This window comes from Eumetopias jubatus, unplaced genomic scaffold (assembly GCF_037043125.1).
Source record: "Eumetopias jubatus isolate StellerSeaLion01/CBP00866 unplaced genomic scaffold, mEumJub1_p1.0 scaffold_5, whole genome shotgun sequence".
NCBI classification, from domain to species: domain Eukaryota; kingdom Metazoa; phylum Chordata; class Mammalia; order Carnivora; family Otariidae; genus Eumetopias; species Eumetopias jubatus.
In genome coordinates, this window is record NW_028274811.1 from 45,763,346 (window position 1) to 45,769,395 (window position 6,050).

Below are 6,050 nucleotides of genomic sequence, written 5' to 3' on the forward strand. Positions count from 1 at the left end.
CTTCACTAGAGCAAAAAAACAAAATAAAAAATACCCAAGTCCTACCACTTCTCTGCCTAAAACATGCCAATGTCTTTTTACCTTACAACGGGGCATCCAGTGCTCCACAATCTGGGCCCTGACAACCTCTCCTCTCCGTCCTCCTGTCCTTCCCACCTCTTTTCTTAGCTTCAGCCACATTGGGTTCCTCGCCCTTCCGTGAACACATCAAGAATGCTCTTGCCTCGAAGCATTTGAAACTACTACCCCCACCACTTGGAATTTTCTTCTTCAAGATATCTGCCATGGCTGTGGCTTTCCTTCTGTCAGATCTCTGTTAACACGTCACCTTCAGCACCTCACTACTATGTACTTCCCTATCTGTATTGCTTTATTTTTCTCCCTAGCACTTTTTAACGTAATTTATCTGTATCTCACCAATATTCTATATTTATCTGTTTGTGTGATCCCCCCACTCCTCCATAACACTCTAGAATATAAGCTCTTCAGAGGAAGGGATCTTTATCCATTTTGTGCATTGCTGCCTCTCTAGCACCAAGACAGTACCTGAGATGTGGCAGACACTCAAATATTTGTTGAGTGGGTGAATGGATGAACCTTCTCCTGCAGTGTAGGGACATGGGGTAGCGAGAAAGAGCCATATTCAGTTATGCATGGAAGGTGATGGGACTGAGGACCGAAGAGAATTTGTAAAAACAATGGAAGATGGTTTCAAAGGATAGAAGACAAGAGATGAAAGTGTAGTTAACAGTAGGAGACAACAGAAAGGCTGTAATACCCAGTAAGGGGTTTCTCTTTTAGGCCATAACTGAGAATCACAAGAATGAGAGGAAGAGTGGGAGTCAACTGGTCTCCAATTACCTTGCCTTTCAGACAAACCAGAATTGGCAATAACAGATTCAGTCCAGGTAGGAAGAGGGATAGGGTAGGAGCCCCATTAGGGGAGGGAGATGGTACCCAGAGGTGGGTCATGTGGATTGATGAATCCTAGAGAACACAACAATCATACTTGTCTTTCCCATTACCTATTTAAACATGGAGAAAGTATCATACAATACATAATACTCATCCATGAAATATACAGATAAGCCCATAAAAGGAAGAAAAACAAGTGGTCCCAAAGAAAACTGTGAATAAGAAAAGTAACCAATAATAAGATTAAATTACTTCATCCTGCTTTTCTATTTATGGGTGCAATTCATTTATTCAGCCTTATCCACTGGAATACAGTGTTCCATGGAAGTAAACATTTTAGATAACAGAAATGCTTATCTGTAGGTGTAATTACTTTAAAAAGTACTTCTGGAAAAAAAAGAAAACATCTTTTGAAAGATTACAATCATCTAATACACTGCACTTGCCTGGATGATTTGGGGCTATTACTGAGAGCAATGGTATTAGAGCAGTGCCCTCTGTGACTACCAGGGCTGGAGCTCTGATCTTTGCCCTACACTAACAATTTCCAAATTGCCAAGCATTTCAAACACCTGCATCTACTGTAAGTAGATTTCCTGTCTCCTCCCTATCAGCTGGTTAGCCACCACACTTGGCTTGTTACCAGCATTCCCATTTCTATAAGATCATACTTATTCTCATTTGCTGTCCCTAATCTGCTATGGGACAGGAAATAAAATAACCAATGATGTTGGAATATTTAAAATAATGCTAAATAGACTATGATTAAACATCAGAGGCTCTCCCTATGGGTCAAATACAGATTTATTCAATGGACTTCAGGATACAGTTTCCTCTGCTCGGGGATGATTTCTCTGCTTTCCTACTGATTTCCAACAGCATTTTAGGTACTGAACCTTCATGATAAATGTCCTCTGAGTTAGCAGCTGTTCCTGTATCTACACAACCTTCTTCATTCAGTTTTAATAAAATGATTACTATTAAGGTGTCTCAGTTTTGTTTAACAAATTAAAAACTAATATAGAGATAGGACAAGATTTGCATTTATTCCATGTCTGCGAAAGACATCTCCAGTTGAGGACTAAATCTATAATTTGGTTATTTTAACCAGAGAAAAGATTTTCCCAAGGAAAGTGCAGTTACACGGAGACATATTTATTTAATGCATAATGTATATAAAATATATTTGTAATAAAGATATTATTGCTAAATAGCATTACTTAATTTTTAGGTAAAATAATTTTGGTATGAAAGATTCCAGAAGCAACAACTTAAACTAATATTTCCCCCCACTATTTATCTGGACAGAAAAATATAGCTTAGTTCAATACTGTCTCAGTGTGAGCCTTTCCAGCTATAGCCCTTGCAAACAATAGCCCAGTATCAGCCAACAGAAATGGCAGGTAATACAAGATAAGAACAATGACTGCCCTATAAAAGTGGTCATGGCGAATATTTACAAATGTATTTCTAGGGAAACAAAGAAAGACTTTTCTTCCTAGTTAGTTTTACATGAGATATTTAAATAACTTCCATGGATTCTCCTCCTGGTGGGAGAGGAGGTAGACAAGGGAGAAATTCTAGTTCTTCTGGCTTTAGCTACCATTGTGAGTTTTTTTTTTTTTTTTTTTTTAAGGGTAGCACTAGGATTTACTGAACTGTGCCTAGTACAGGCGCTGGGGCTTGCCCATGGTGCTCTTGATGTATAAAGCCCGGACGTTCTGCCAATTCTTCTTGAGCAAGGACATCAGGAAATTGACCGCTAAGTGGATGTTGTACACAAGCTCGTCATCTGTCATCTTCACATGGCCAACAACCACTGCCAGACACAGCACTTTCTTCATCTGGAATTTGATGGTGGACTTCACTTCATCCACTTTGGCCACATGTTCTCATTGTGGGTCAGCAAGGAAGGGAACTTGCCAGCCTTATTCAGGCCTGAGCCCAGGAATCATGGGATCTGCTTGATCAGAGATTCTGAAGCCAAAAAGGCATCATACTTCTTGGCCAACTTCTTGACTAATTTCTTATTCTTGTTGAGTTTCTTCAGCGCCTCAATATCCATGTGGGGAATATCCACTCCCTTGGCCTCATCACAGTGCTGCTGATCCCCCAAAACACATACGGAGAACTTGGGGCAGGGCATGGACTTAAGCCTGACGGTGCCCGAGAAGCGTTTGTCCTTCTGAGGGTCATAGTTCTTCAGACTGATCTGCAGCTCCACCGTCTCCAAAAACTTCCGGCACTTGCGCTGGTTCCCGTGCAGGATTCCCCGCACCGCCTCGTACAGGGTGTCACGGGAGACTTTGCTGCTCATGGTTCTTTGCGCCGCAGTCACCACTGTGAGTTTTAACCACCTGATTTGTGAAATATCTCACAAGTACAAATTCTAACTGCCCCACCATAAAGGAATTGCCTGGAAGAGGCTACCTTGGTTAAAAGTCTCAAATTCTACAAATGGGCTTTTTCACTAACCTGCAATGATTACCAATGAATAGAAATGAAGAAATTCCCAGAGTCTCAAAGCATTTCCCAACCCAGTTTCTCCGAGACCAATTTGGGCATCACAATCCACCCATGTTTCTAGGCTTGGAACCTTGACCTCCTAACTTTCCCTCTTCCAGATCTTCTTTTCCACTCTGCACTATCTCTGCCCTTCTCAGTCCATCAAGGCTTTGTGCTGCTTCAAGGGAATCAAGCTCCCCCATTTTACACCCTAGTTTCCTCTCCACTGACAGTGTGACAAGCCAGCAACCTGAATTGCCCAATTCAGAACGCTCTGACCAGGTCTTTTCTCTTTTCAGAACCCTCTAGCAATATGTAATGGAATTTTGAACCAAGTTGGAATTCCTGATCATAGACTAGATTAACTAGACCCCACTTATCCTTTACCCTCCCCTCTCACTCTGATTCCTAATCAAATATTCTCTGAGCCAAGTAGATGTTCTTGCTGTTCCCCGAATTCTCTCTGATACATGCTCACAATAATTGAAACAGATATAAGTTATTCAGAGATTCTCAGGATGTTGCCTTTTTCTTTAAAAGTTATCATGTACCTTTAAGAGCATTAAATTATTATTTTATTACAAGGTGTAATAATTGTAGTAATTTTTTAAGTCCTTATCTTTTGAAGATATACTGAAATATTTATAGATGAAATAAGATTAGTCATGAGCCTGGGTGATGTGTTTATCCAGTTCATTATATTATTCTCTCTACTTTTACAAATGTTTGGAAATTTCCTTAATACGAGTTTTCTTTAAAGGAAGAAATAAAACTTCCATGTTGCAAATGCTTGTAAAGGTTTTTTTTTTTTTAAAGTATACCAGATGACCCTTATTCTTCACTTAAATAGCTGTCAATTCTTTTTCCTCAAGAAAAACTTCAGCGTTTTAAAAATGCCTTTAAGAGGCTGCAAAGCAATTTATCAAAATGTTAGCAATGGTAATTTCCGGTTGGTGGGATTATGTGTGAGGTCTGTTTTTTGTTACAAGTTTTTTTGGTTTTGTGTTGTTATCTTCTGTTATGTTTTTCAATCTAAAATCAGCATATACTATTATGATAGTCAGAAAATAATCTGATTTTTCTGATTATATGAAAGTATGATTTTTCACAGTAGACAGAGAAAAATATACTTTTATATTTGCCATGAAAAATAATAATGAAAAACATGAACATGAAACTCCAGTTATCTACAAAATGGCCGGTAGTTTGACAGCAGGATGGAAAGGGTGAATTCTGACGGTCACTGGGGAAGTGTGTGCTAGAGAAGATAATTCTGGAATGATAGAAAGATTGGGAGGATTATGGACTCATTTTGGCAGGACAGTCTTATTGACTAACACAACTGAGGGCTCATAATGGACCCTCTAAGAGCAAATGGCCCAGAGGAGTCAGGCATTTCTGGGAATGTGATACACAATATCATATACAATTTTCATTTTAAGCTTGGTTTGGGCAGGGTTCATGACTGAATGCTGATATGTAGCTATATTTTTGTTTTCTCTTTGTTTTTTTGTTTTTGTTGTTTTGTTTTGCTTTTTTTAGGTGAAGAGGGAGATAGAAGAGAGGAAAAGTTTCTCTCCAACCTTGAATGAGAGGAAATATTTCATGTGTTTTTGACTCTTTGGGCCCCAATGTCATTCTCTCCTCCTCCTCCTTCCCAACATCACTTTATTTTGTGCAGAACTATTTGCCCATTCTCTATATGAGACCAAGCTGGGAAGCTTGATACATACAGCAAGATCTTTATTTTCATGCAGTCTACTTGTATGGGAAGATACACAAGCAAAGACAAACACAAACATAAATAAGACAAATAGTGGTAAAAGTTTGGAAGAAAATGAAACAGAACAGAGTGATATGACAGGGTCACCAAGGGCAGAGGGCTGCAAGAGTACAAGTGTAGTCAGAAAGAGCTAGAACATTTGAGAGGATCTGAAGGGCAAGCGGTCCTGGAGAAGACAACGAGGGCAAAGGCCTGGAGGCAGGAACAAACTCACTGAGTCAGAGGAACAGAAAGCAGAGCACAAGGGAGAGTGATGCTGGATGCCTCAGGGGCCTGGACACACAGGGTCTTGAGGCCTCAGTCAAAGAGCAGGGGTTTTATTCTAGGTCCAGCTCAGGAAACCACCAGAGGTTTTTTTGTTGTTGTTGCAGATGATTTATTTTCCTTTTTTAAATTTATGGTAAAATACACATAACAAAATTTACCTCCTAACCATTTTTTAAGTGTATTATTCAGCAGTATTTAGTATGTTCATATTGTTGGTGCAAACACAGCCACCATCTATCTCTAGAAATCCACATCTTGCAAAATTGCAATTCTCATCAGAGGCTTTTGAGCAAAGTAGTGACAGGATCTTTTAAGCAAAGGAGTGACAGGACTTATGTTTTTAAAAACTAACTTGGTTGCTCAGTAAAGAATTGATTGTAGTGAGACAGAAGGATTAGGAGTTTACTGAAGTAGAGAGATTCAGGATACGTTTTGTGGACGTAGCTGACCAGTTGCTGCTAATTTGGATGTGGGCATAAGATAAAGACAGAAATGAGGAGACAATGTGACTTCTCTATGTTTACAACTCCCGTGTCCAGCCCATAGCAAAGAGGCAATGTTTAGTTCGTAAAAAAGTAGA

The 6,050-nt window shown here is 39.4% G+C and overlaps 1 pseudogene; it reads right to left on the reverse strand.

Moving 5' to 3' along the window:
* Positions 1 to 2,579: 2,579 nt before the first annotated feature.
* LOC114203451 (large ribosomal subunit protein uL1 pseudogene) lies at positions 2,580 to 3,232 on the reverse strand (annotated as a pseudogene).
* Between the last annotated feature and the right edge of the window lie 2,818 nt (positions 3,233 to 6,050).